This window comes from Phyllobates terribilis, unplaced genomic scaffold, assembly GCF_046119375.1.
Source record: "Phyllobates terribilis strain yellow unplaced genomic scaffold, ASM4611937v1 Scaffold_3__8_contigs__length_932513732, whole genome shotgun sequence".
Taxonomy (NCBI): domain Eukaryota; kingdom Metazoa; phylum Chordata; class Amphibia; order Anura; family Dendrobatidae; genus Phyllobates; species Phyllobates terribilis.
The window spans coordinates 1,910,000-1,923,450 of NW_027362763.1; the positions used below are offsets into that span (position 1 = coordinate 1,910,000).

Genomic DNA, 13,451 nt, shown 5'->3' on the forward strand with positions numbered 1-13,451 from the left:
AAAACATGGCTTCTGTAAGTGTTGGTGGTGTAGTGGTGAGCATAGGTGCCTTCCAAGCAGTTGACCCGTGTTCAATACCAAGCCAATGCAATACTTATGTGGGTTTTGTTTCTGGCACGTTATAAATTTTACTAACAATTTCGTAGGGTTAGTGCAGAAAATGTGAAAAAAATGCTGGGTACCTTAAACATTTTTGGTATAGTGGTGAGCAAACCTGCCATCCAAGCAGTTGTCCTGCGATTGACTCCTGGTCAATGCAATACTTATGTGGGTTTTTTTCCTGGCACATCTTACTTTTTACTAATAATTTCATATTGTTAGTGCAGAAAATGTAAGAAAAAAACACGGCTCCTGTAAGTGTTGGTGGTATAGTGGTGAGCATAGCTGCCTTCCAAGCAGTTGACCTGGGTTCGATTCCCGGCCAACGCATGAATTGTTTTTCACATTTGGTGATGCTTTTATTCAGTTTTAACTTTTCGTGTTAAGGCTCATGCTCTTCTTTCTTCTTATAATTTAACAACCACGAAAATGAGAAAAAAATTGAAGAGAATATTTCTTAGCTTTTTTTCAACTGTCTCATCTAACTGATCTTCTGCTCTTCAGTTGTTGATTAAATACTTTGTAGGGTTAGTCTCCAATATGAAAGCAATGTCAGGGTTGGCATTGGTGTTATGCTGGTGGGTGTAGTTGCTTTTAAAACAATAGGCCATAGTTTAATTCTTGAAGAACTCATTGTTTTTTTGCATTTAGTGGTGTTTGGAATCTTTTTCACTTTCTGTGCTAAGGCTTATGCTTTTATTTCTTTCTTGGTAACACTTTAGCTACCTTAGTGGGCAAAAAGCAAAGCTAATTGAGAGAATTTGTAGGCAGAGGTGGAAAAGCTACGTAACTGATTCCAAAAACTCCTCTGTCTTTAGAGTCTTTAGAGTTAGTGTTAAAAATGCAAAAAATGGCAGAGGTCTTTAGGGGTAATTTGGTGCTGGTGTTGACTCTTCGTAATCTTTTTGAGCTAAGGCTCATAGTGTACTTTCTTTCTTGGTAAGAGTTTAGTTACTTTATTGGCAAAAAAGCGAAAATAATTGAGAGAATTTTACTCGAACATGATCCTGGCTGCTGCATACAGGATGAATTGGAGAGGGGCGATCTTAGTTCGAGGGAGACTGATTAGTAGAGAGTAGCAATAGTCTAGATGAAAATGAATTAGATTGACAATAAGAGATTTTTCAGAATCAATGAGAAAAAAGTTTTATTTCTAGAGATGTTTTTAAGGTGTACATGACATGAGCAAGCGAGTGATCAGTTGTATTGGGTAAAAGAAAAATCTGAATCAAATATGTTCCCAAGACAGCGGGCATGTTGCTAGCGATTAATGGTAGAACCAGACTCGGATTTGGCAATATCGGGCATAGATAGTTTAGTGGAGAGAGGAGACACAAGGAGTTCAGTTTTTCTAAGATTCCATTTTAGATAGAGAGAGGACATATTGTTATAGACAGCGGAAATAATCACTGGTATTTTGTAGTAATGCAGGGATGATGTCAAGACACAGAAATGTTACTGAAAACCGAATCTACCTATGATTCTTCCAATAGAGGCAGTATATAAGGCGAGGAAAGGAGGATATAGGACTAATCTTTGAAGATCCCCGGCAGTAAAACAAAGAGGAGAGGAAGAGCAGCCAGCAAAAGATAGAAACTTTCTTGCATAATAATGCCTGCTTTCGTCTCTTGCTAATTGATTAATCATTTAACAATGTTAATTGGTGCTTGATCCTAGCAGATGCTTGCTATATATTTAGATATAGCTTAGGGGTAGCACATGTGCAAAATATTTCTAAGTGCAATATTCTCAAAGTGCATTGCAGTTTAACATGGCAGTTCGACAGGGCAAGGGACAGGTAAGCACTGCCAGATACTCAAGTAGACATGCTTCCATTTCAGTTCTAGTATATTATTTATTTTCCATATTTCTTTGCTTCATCTATGTTCTAACTGATACTTTCATCACATCGATCGCCCTTTTACACATTCTGTGGACTCTCTCCACATCAGTCCCTCTCTTCTCTCCTTTCTTATGTACAATGCCCAGGCCCTACTGAGATTTTGCATTCTCTCCAAACCATCCATTACCACCATACAGTGCACAAAACACTCCCATAAATTACTCAACCACCTGCTCTTTCTCTTTTTTTCTCCGTCTCCTAGTTGCTGGTGACATCTTCCCTAACCCCAGCCCTCCTTCCACTAGTATTTATAACTCTTTCCTGCAGCATATAGATATCCTACTAATCTTATTAACATTCATTGTTCGCTTTTTTCTTTATCATTTATCTATGCCCTCTGGAACTCACAGTCACCGTGCAACAAACTCCCCCTATAGCAACGACTTCTTCCTTTCGCATTACTTTATTCTCATGGCTCTCACTGAAACTTGGATCCAGCAGTCAGACAACACCACAACTGCTGCTCTCTCATATAATTTTCACACATACCCCGACCTGACAGCAGACAAGGTAGAAGTAGTGGTCTGCTCCTTTCATCACAACGTGCTTTACAGATTATCCTCTCTGTACTCTTGCTTATGTTATCTTCCTTACTTAAAATTGCGTAAAAAACATATGGTACTTTGCAGACATTTGGGTCAAAATAATTACTTGTCAAACCATTATCAGGTTACTGTGATGACTGGTGTGGGATACATCCTTTCACACACATAAAATCTATGGGAGACTGCCAACCTTGGCTAACCACTCATTTTTGGTTCATTCCAATCTCAGGGATATTTGAGGAGTTTTTCCTAGAATTGATATTTAGAGAATAGGGATGATGTCCTTTGTCACTTGTATCAGAGTACTCGGCACTCAAAATTATGCACAAAATTGATGCAAATTTTTTTTTTATTTCATTATTTCATGAAGCAATCCAAAGTGAATGTGACGTTTCGTCCTTATACACTCAGGCCTTTATCAAACACTATGACGCAAAAATAAAATAGAATCAAATTAATTATCAATTGTATGATATGCAGTCTATTAAAATGTCATTGCAATCCTTGCAAAATTATTTATCAAAATATATTCATAATAATTTATATTATAATAATTTATCATATCAATGCTGCTCCAATCAATTACATTCCACATAAATAACAAATATATAGTTACCATGACTTTATTGGACGATATCTCTTTAAATCCCTTGGGTTGCAGTTGTGATTCAGACATAAGATGAATGTCCAGCTGGAGAGTAAAGACAAGCAAAGAAAAGACAAGGGGATGGGGGGGGGGGCACAACAGAAATCAGAAAAGGACAGAAAAAAATCTATACATACATATATACATCCATATACAGTACATATGAATCCAGAGAACATTTAGATTTATGGGAATGTCCAAGGTATTTATGGGAATTTCCAAGGGATTTATGGGAATGTCCAAGGGATTTAAACAAGGGACCTCATACCTCCAACTTCTGAGTCATGTTCCCTCCACCACATCTGTACCTTAGGTCGTGTTATACTTAACTGAAACCAGGGATTGATGACCCATCCGACTAGAGTCAATGAAGCAGGTAAATCACGGGGCACATCCTTTCCCCAAAATTTAGATGGAGTCCATTTTCTCATTGTGTATGAAGTTTAGTGTTAATACCTCCCGTGGCTCCAGAGGTAAGGCTAACTGCGGCATAGTCCTTGCAGATACTGGGCTGTGTGTGCAAATCCAACAGTCCTTGAGCTTTTCTCCTTCCATGCTCTTTATAGGAAAAGCATGATGTCAAATAAGTTTGTTGTCCCAGTCCATAGTTAAAACTTTATCCAGAGTCTCTGTAGGGTGCAATAATCCTGCTACTCCCAGCAGGGTGATTGAAAGGACAGTCCTTCTGCCGACTTTTTTGCAATGACTGACATGGATCTAGGTGGGCCTTGCCTCAAGCTACTCTGAGGTGGATGTGGTCAGCTGGGCTCTGAATGGGCTGTCAAATCGTGGATCTAGGCTCTTTCTCACGTGTCTGCGTATGACCACCCAATCACCTGGATTCAACTGATGCACATCTGTATTTGCATTAGGATCGGGAGTGGATGAAAACACATGTTTATGCATCACATCAAGTCTTTTATGCAAGGCCTGGACATAGGCTGTCATAGTACCGTGTTGCATTTGTAGCACCTGTGGCAAGTACAGACCCATCATTGGGACACTTCCAAACAGGACTTCGAAAGGAGACAGCTTTGTCTTTCTATTTTGAGTGTGTCTGACTGAAAAAAGTGCAAGAGGCAAGCGCTCTACCTAGTTCTCTCCTGTGTCTGCCATGGCCTTTTCAATTTTTAGTTTAAGTGTCCTATTTAACCTTTCCACTTTCTCACTGCTTTGTGACTTATATGGGTGTGAAATGATTGATTTACTCCCAGGGCCTGCATAACTTCCTTCATTATTTCTCCAGTGAAGTGTGTTCCCCTGTCACTCTCTATGGTTTCTAGGACGCCATATCTGCAGCTCAGTTCTTTCATCAGTTTGTCTGCAGTCATTTTAGCATTGGCAAATTTTACTGGATAAGCTTCTGGCCAGCCAGAGAAGAGATCTACACATACCAGGACCAGGGGCGGACCTACCGCCAGTGCTGCCGGGGCAGTTGCCCCGGGGCCCGGCGGTGCAAGGGGGCCCTTGCTGGGTTGTTAACTTTCAGCGATCAAATTTTGTGTGTGCTTTCACCTTGATTATGCCAACCTGGACTGGTAACTAGTGTTGAGCCACCCCCGTAGTGTTCGAGTTCGGTTCGGTTCGTTAAACACCCGTGTGTTCGCCGAACTGTTCGTCGAACTGTTCGTCGAACACCTTCGAACACCGTTAAAACCAATGGCAGGCAAACAAAAACACATAGAAACACATAGAAAACACCTTCAAAGGTGTCCAAAAGCTGACAAACTGCTCAGAAGACATAACTAACACATGGAAAAGTGACAAGTACATATAGTCATGCGAAAATAAAAGAGGTGGAGGAGTAAAAGGAGGGGGAGACACAGATATAGGCATGTCATGCCCTTCTAAAATCCAAAAAGTGAGAAGCCGACACGGCCAGTCCGCTCCTGCCCGTGCCACCTCCGTGTCGCCGGGTTTGTGCCAGAGCCGCGGTGAACCCTGACGGCCAGCCCCCCTCTCCCAATACTGGTGCCTGTCCGCTGGTGGGTCGAGCGAGCCCCCCTGTGGTGGAGGCAGCTCTAAGCTTTTTAATTTAAATTGTCTCTCTAATTTGAATGAATACACTTTAAATCCATTTACAAGGATCTATTGGAGGGCAAGTCTCATGCCAGCAGCCGCGGTAATTCCAGCTCCAGTAGCGTCCACTAAAGCTGCTGCAGTTAAAAAGCTTTTATAAGGATCGAGCTCGGCTGTCCACCGCAAGGCATCCTACTGCCAGTCCCAGCCCCTATGCCTTGGGGTGCCTCCTGATGCTCTTCACTAAGTATCCCATGGTCCCGAAGCATTTCCTTTGAAAAAATTAAGTGTCTAAACTACAGGTGGTGTAGCTTGCTTAATAGCCGGGATAATCCGCTGACTAGCAGACACTGCTACTAGGCACAAAGTATTTCCTGGGCTAGATGCAGTTAAAAATTTGTAATTAGATACTCTCGTTGGATGCTGAGAAAGCATTCCATAGAGTCTCCTGGCACGCCATATATGATTCTCTTAAAAAGCTTGGGGTAGGGGTCTAGGGGACCCTTTTATAGCCAAAATCACGGCCCTGTATCGCAATACGTCACCTAGGCTGAAGATAAATGGAACTGTAGCACCCTGAGGGCTCGGTTGCTACAGACGTATTGCACCTCACCCAGAGGTGTGATATCTCACTCTCAGGTAAGGATGGAGTGTGGATCAGGACCCGACACCTGCATGCATTACACCACATTGCCGTGGGGCAGGGCGACCAATATGCCCCTGAGATGGGCACGACAGTCCCTGTCCCTGGCTGGAGTGGGGGGAGGGAACACTGAGGAAGGGGAAGCCTGTAGTGCAGGAGCAGGGAGGAAGCAGTTCCTGGGTGCATTGAGAAGGGAGTATAAAAGGTGGGCACCATCTTAGTTCAGTGCAGAGAAGTCTGAGTAGAAGTGGCAGGGAGCAGGGGCTCTGCATGAGCTCTGCTCCGGAGGCGGGCCTAGTAACAGAGGCCCAGGCCTGGAAGAGGGAGAAGGAAGGAAGAGGAGCGGAGAAGGCTCCAGGAACGAGGAATGAAGGGATCCCAGGGGTGCGGACGGGCGAGTCACCACCGCACGCCCGAATCCACCTGCGTGGAGGGGTCAGGCCAAAGGGGGAGACCGGTCCCCGAACTAGTGGAGGCAGGAAACGACCCTCAGCTAGAAACCGGAGGCTCTGACATTTTATGTGGCGCAGCCCCTCGCTACACCCGCTAGGAAGGCACCACATAGGGTCAGGGAAACTGGCGCCAAGTTTACCAAGAGGAGGCCCGAGGCAGCCGGACAGAAGTGTTGGTAAGAAAGGCCAGACAAAGGACACACAAAGGGGGTCCTGTGAAGTGCTCCAAAGTTATCTGGGAGTTGTCTGAGCCCCTCACCTGGTGAGCACAGTACGACGTGGGCAGCCGTTACCTGCAGACGTGGTCTGGATAATAAGAACTGTGAGTAAAGGCCCTGGACTGCATCACTGACTCCGTGTCGTTACTGCTGCTGCCCTGCACCATCACCCCCATCCTCCGCATACACTTCCCTGAGGCTATACTCCTCCCGTGGGGAGTTATGCTACGCTCTGCTGCACCCACAACACCAGCCTCAGCGGTCTGCCCTGTAGCGGCGGTTCACTCTGACCGCAATCCACGGGTGGCGTAGTCGGACATTTAAACATCAAAACCACATAAATAGTTCCGCCACAGGTTTGACCACCCTGAGCCACGGAACCGGGTCGCCGCCACGAAGACTACAACCACCAGCATCCACCAAAAAGGGTCCGGCTCCGGGTGTCCCAAGGCCCAGGGGGTGCGTCAGAACATTTTCATCACCTTTCACAATCACCAATGGGACAAGGCAGGGATGTCCTCTGTCCCCTCTCTTATACATCCTAGTGACGGAGCACCTGCTCTCATCAATTCGCCATAACCCCAATATTAGGTGGATTGAGGTGGGAGGCACCGAGTACAAGTGCTCTCTATTTGTTGATGATGTCCTAGTATATATCACTCAATCACATATATCCATCCCTGCTGTTATGGCTGAAATAGATCACTTTGTTACATGGTAAAATTTTAAAATCAATGCAGCGAAGTCTGAGGCCCTCGATGTCTCCCTCCCCAAATCCATATAGGATTCCATCCAGTCCAACTTTCCCTTTGCCTGGCCCTCACAGGGTATCAAATACTTAGGAATTCCTATTCATAGAGACCTCTCCCATCTATGTTATCTTAATTTTGGGCCCTTTATTGAACAATTCTATACAGACCACGGTTGGCAAGTTAGAACTGTAAGATTCACTACGTGAACCACTGGTGTTTTGTGGAAAAGCACATGTACACTGCGTTCCAAATTATTATGCAAAAAGTGTTTAGGAGTGATAAGGGAAGAATTTGTTTGTTTGTCAGTTAAACTCATTGATGGTGATGTGTGTCAGGGCTCTTTATATCACTGTAAGCAATTGCAGACACCTGTGCTAATTAGTTTGGCAGGTGTGTCCAATGAAAGGCAAGACTACTTAAGAAGGCTCTCTCACATTATTAAGCAGCCTACATTTTCTGCCAAAATGGGAAAGAAAAAGGATGTGTCGGCTGCTGAGAAGCAACAAATTGTGGAGTGTTTAGGTCAAGGCATGACTACAATCAACATTGTGCGATGATCAGGATGAAGTGTCTTGGCAATCAAGAAGTATGTAGCTGATTCACAGTACACACGTGTGCGTGCTGATAAGGGCAAATTGAGGACTCTTTCCTACAGGCAATTACGTCAGGTTAAAAGAGCAGCGGCAAGAAAGCCTTGTCATAGCAGCAGACAAGTTTTTGAAGCTGCTGGTGCCTCCAACGTCCCCCGAACAACAAGATGCAGGGTCCTTCAGAGGTTTGCAGCTGTGCATACGCCATCCTGTCGACCTCCTCTATCCACTTCACACAAGCAGAAACGGCTCCAGTGGGCCAAACATTACATGAAGACTGATTTCAAAACTGTTTTGTTCACGGATGAGTGCCGTGCAGCGCTCGATGGTCCAGATGGATGGAGTGGAGGATGGCTGGTTGATGGACACCCCACGCAAACACGGCTACAGCGCCAACAAGGAGGAGGTGGAGTAATGTTTTGGGCTGGAATCATGGGGAGAGAGATTGTCGGCCCCTTTAGGATCCCTGAAGGCGCTAAAGATGAGCTCCATAATGTATGTGGATTTTCTCAAACAGCACTTCCTGCCATGGTTCAAGAAGAAGAACCGTGTATTTCACAGCAAGATCATTTTTCTGCATGATAATGCACCATCTCATGCTGCACATAAAACATCTGCATCTCTGGCTGATATGGGCATAAAAGGGGACAAACTTATGGTGTGACCCCCATGCTCCCCTGACCTCTACCCCATTCAGAACCTTTGGAGCATCATTAAAAGGAGTGTCTATGATGGCGGGAGGCAGTTCTCATCTAAGCAACAGATCTGGGAGGGTATTCTGTCCTCATGCAAAACAATTGAAGCAGAAACCTTCCAAAACCTGACAAATTCAATGGACGAGAGAGTTCAGAAGCTCCTTTTGAACAAGGGGTCCTATGTGAAAATGTAACATCACCTACAATAAAGTTTTGAGTTGAAAACTGTTTGAGTTCAGTTTCTAACAACCTGCTAATGCTTATAATTTCAAAAATGACCATTTTTTTGGTCTTTATTAAAATGAAAAGGTTGATCGAAAAGTTTGGGGGATCTAAGAGTGTGGCAACCCAGTAGTCATGATTACTTCGAATTCTGACAATATGAGGGTCATGCTGCAGGTAGTGCAGCAAGAAGGCACTTATGTGTCTTGCGCATCTCGGAGCCCCAAAATTATTTTCCGGGCTAGATGCAGCTAAAAATTATTTTTAATTTTAAATCTGGTGGAGCTTATTATAGATGGCCTAATAGGATCAGTGCTGCACACTGCTACAAAGCCCAAATTATTTTCCAGTCAAGATACAGATAAACATGATTAGTAATTTGAAAGCTTAAAACGGTTGGTAGGGTGATTTTAACCAATCATCAAGCTTTTACTCTCCCCAGGATGACACAGGGGTAGAAAAGTCATTTCGGATCCATGATTTGTTCATCTTTATGAACGTGAGTCTGTCTACATTATCAGTGGAGAGCCGCGTGCGCTTATCTGTCAGCACACCACCAGCAGCGCTGAACACACGTTCAGACAGAACGCTGGCTGCGGGGCATGACAAGATCTCCAAGGCGTAAGTGGCTAGCTCCGGCCATTTATCCAGATTGGAAGCCCAAAAAGAGCAAGGGTCCAGTGACACAGTCGTGGCTTCAATGTTTACTTGGAGATACTCCTGTACCATCGTCTCTAGGCGTTGACTATGTGTCAGACTTCTTGTCTCCTGTGGCCTTGCAAAGGATGGGCTAAAAAAGTGGTGAAATGATTCCGCAAAATTGATGTTACCAGCAGATACTGTGGTTCTGTTACGGTTTGAGTGCTGAACACTTGACGGTCCCACGGTTGGCAAGTTGGAACTGTGAGATTCACTACGTGCACCACTGGTATTTTGTGGAAAAGCACATGTAAGATTCTGCAACAGTCTCTGCTGATACTCCTGCATGCGTGCATCCCTTTCTATGGCAGGAATAATTTCTGCAAATTTACTTTTGTACCGGGGATCTAACAGTGTGGCAACCCAGTAGTCAGGATTATTTCTAATTCTCACAATTCGAGGGTCATGTTGCAGGTAGTGCAGCAAGAAGGCACTCATGTGTGTTGCGCATCCAGGAGCACCAAGTCCCTGTTGTGTTGGTGGCGAGGTAACAATCATGCTTCCTTCCTCTGTCCTCTCCCCCCAACCTCGCACAACAGAAATGTGATCAAGGTCTCCCTCATCTGATGAGTCTTCCATCAGTTCGTCCTCCACTTCTTCCTGGGCTCCTGCACCTTCCTCACTAGTTTGGCTGCTACCATGCGCCCTGGTAAAACCATCTCCCCCACCCTCACATGCCTGCCGCCTTGGTGCTGCCGACCGTCTGAACCTTGCAGATGTTAGCCCTTCCGCATACAACTCCTCCTCCTCTACTTCCTCCACCTCCTCTTGTGCCACCACCTGACTCCGAATTCTGTTTAACATGTGCTCCAACATGTAAATCACCGGAATAGTCATGCTGATAATGGCATCGTCAGCACTAAACATCTTCGTCGCCATTTCAAAACTGTGCAGAAGGGTGCATAGGTCCCTGATCTGAGACCACTCCTCCAGCGTGATTTGCCCCACCTCTGAATCTCGTTGACCCAGGCTATACGTCAGAACGTATTGCACCAGGGCTTGTCGGTGCTGCCACAGTCGCTGCAACATGTGCAGAGTTGAATTCCACCGGGTAGGCACATCGCATATTAGCCGGTGAAGTGGCAGGCCCAACGACTTCTGTAGAGATGTAAGTCGCTGAGCTGCAGGATGCGAATGGCGGACGTGAGCACACAGCGACCGTGCCCTCTGCAGAAGGCCATCTAGTCTGGGATAGTGGGCTAAAAATTGCTGGACAACCAGGTTCAACACGTGAGCCATACAAGGCACGTGTGTGACATTGCCCCGGCGAAGGGCCGCACCCAGGTTTGCAGCATTGTCGCACACGGCCTTCCCTGGTTTCAGGTCCAGTGGAGACAACCATTCATGAAATTGGTTCTCCAGAGCTGACCACAACTCCTCAGCTGTGTGACTCACATTTCCCAGACATTTCAATGTAAAAACCGCCTGATGACGTTGAGCCCTACTGCCAGCATAGTAAGGAGGTGTGCAGGATCCCTTCTGCGCAGTTAGAAAGCTTGTGGCATGACCAGACAGGCTTTGGGTGCAGGTGGAAGACCGAGAGGAGGTTGAGGAGGCAGAAGCAGTGGAGGAACTTTGACATAAAGAGGATTGACGCACAACTCGTGGGGACGGCAAGACTTGGACAGCAGCCCCTTGTCCTGCTGTCACCATAGTTACCCAGTGCCCAGTCAGCGACATGTAACGCCCCTGTCCATGCCTACTCGTCCAAGTGTCTGTGGTGAAATGCACCCTGTCACACACAGAGTTTCTCAAAGAAGCGGTGATGTTGTGTGTGACATGCTGGTGGAGCGCAGGCACACCTTTCTTTGAGAAGTAGTGCCGACTGGGCATCTGGTACTGGGGCACTGCGACGGACATAAGGTCTCGAAAATCCTCTGTGTCCACCAAGCGGAATGGCAGCATTTCTGTAGCCAAGAGCTTGCAGATGGTGAAATTCAACCTCTTAGCTTTCTCATGGCTAGGAGGAAATGGTCTTTTACTTGTCCACATCTGAGGGACCGAGGGCTGGCTATTGTGCTTAGACGGGGTTGATAAGGGTGTCCCCGGCAAACTGCCGGTCTGTGAGGAAGATGCAGGCGGACATGTTAGGTTGCCTTGATCCAAAGGTGGTGCTATCGATGTCGGACAGCGCTCAACACCAGCTGGTGTTACCACCTCCAAAGAAAATGATGACCTGCCAATCACGCTGGCTGTTGCGGGTAAAGAGGTGGCAGGTCTGCGCCCCAAAACAGGTGTGACTGCTGTCCCCCCAGTCACAGAGGATGAAGAGGCTGCGGATGCACAAGATATGGCAGACGGTGGTTGGCCCGGCCGGCTAGGCCGCATTGTAGCACACTGAGCTTCCCACTGCAACTTATGCTTCATGTCCATGTGCCGGTTCATGCATGAAGTACTCAAACTATGTATTTTTTGGCCTCTACTTAGCTTTTGCTGACAAATGTTACAGATAACACGAGTTGGGTCATCTTTATCGATCTGAAAAAATGCCCAGGCTATGCAAGGCTTAGCACCCATGCGACCTGAAGAGCCACCACGACTTGTGGTGAGAGGCAGAGTTGTGTTTGAGGATGCAGTTGTTGACGTGCTTCCAGTACTACGTTTCTGTCCAGGAATGCACAACCTGACCTCGTCGTCACTAGCATCTTCCTCCACCTCCTCTGCTGACCTCATCTCTTGGCTGACTGTGGGTTGACAGTAAGTGGGATCTCCAACCTCATCATCATCACCCTGTGTGTTATCACACCCGTCGTCCTCAGAGCCAACCTGTTCCTGCCCTGACAAAAAACTAAAGTTGTCGCTCCAATCAGGTATTTGAGTCTTATCATCGTCTTCCTCATTGTCTCCACCAACAGGAGTTACAGTTTGGGAATGAGGGTCTACATTATGGTCAGAACCTTCTGCGTCTGGTCCTGGATCCGACTCATAAAGATTCTGGGCATCAGTGCAGATCATTTCCTCGTCTGGATTCACAGAAGCGCTGGAGTCGACCTCTGATTCCCAGGCTACAGTATGAGTAAACAGCTCTGCAGACTCAACCATCTGTTCTACCTCATACTCAGACGGGCAGCTGGAGATTTGGGAGTTGTGAGGAAGCAAGTGCGATTTGGGTGACACCTTTGAGGACTGGAGTATTTGTGATGTTGAAGTTGATGTGGAGGAGAGCCCACTTAAAGGAGCACTTGATATCCGTTGAAGCACCTGCTGTTTTTGTGCCTCATCTGGAATTTGTAGCGATTGGCGTGGCCGTAAGAAAGGGATCTTATCACATTGTCCGCTAAAAGAAGTAGACATTTTAGTTTGGCTGGAAGATGGTCTTTCTTCTGCAGATGTTACTGTTGCTTTAACACCTACCCCACGGACACAACCTTTTTTCCCCTTCCCAACACGCCTATTCCCCTTTCCACCAGCAGCAGGCCTTTTTCCACTCATTTTGGTGGTTAACTAATTCACAACTCTGGAGTTGTTTGCACAAAAAAACAATGGATGGTAACCGAGCAGAGCTGAGTGGCCAAACTGTGGTATTAGGCCAAAACTATTGGCTGGGTTAGATGCAGAAAAAAATTATATTCAATTTGCAACCTGATGGAGGTCAGTATAGATGGACTAATACAACAAGTCCCACACACAGCTAGAAGCCCAATATTTTTTCAGAGGTAGATGCAGAAAAAAATATATTCAGTTTGCAACCTGATGGAGGTCAGTATAGATGGACTAATACAACAAGTCCCACACACAGCTAGAAGCCCAATATTTTTTCAGAGGTAGATGCAGAAAAAAATTATATTCAGTTTGCAACCTGATGGAGGTCAGTATAGATGGACTAATACAACAAGTCCCACACACAGCTAGAAGCCCAATATTTTTTCAGAGGTAGATGCAGAAAAAAATTGTATTCAGTTTGCAACCTGATGGAGGTCAGTATAGATGGATTAATAGAACAAGACCCACACACAGCTAGAAGCCCA

General features: G+C 45.8%; 1 non-coding gene across 1 annotated transcript; it reads left to right on the forward strand.

Moving 5' to 3' along the window:
- Positions 1 to 357: 357 nt before the first annotated feature.
- On the forward strand, positions 358 to 429 carry TRNAG-UCC (transfer RNA glycine (anticodon UCC)). The gene has a single exon. It is a non-coding gene; the product is annotated as a tRNA-Gly (tRNA).
- Positions 430 to 13,451: the final 13,022 nt, after the last annotated feature.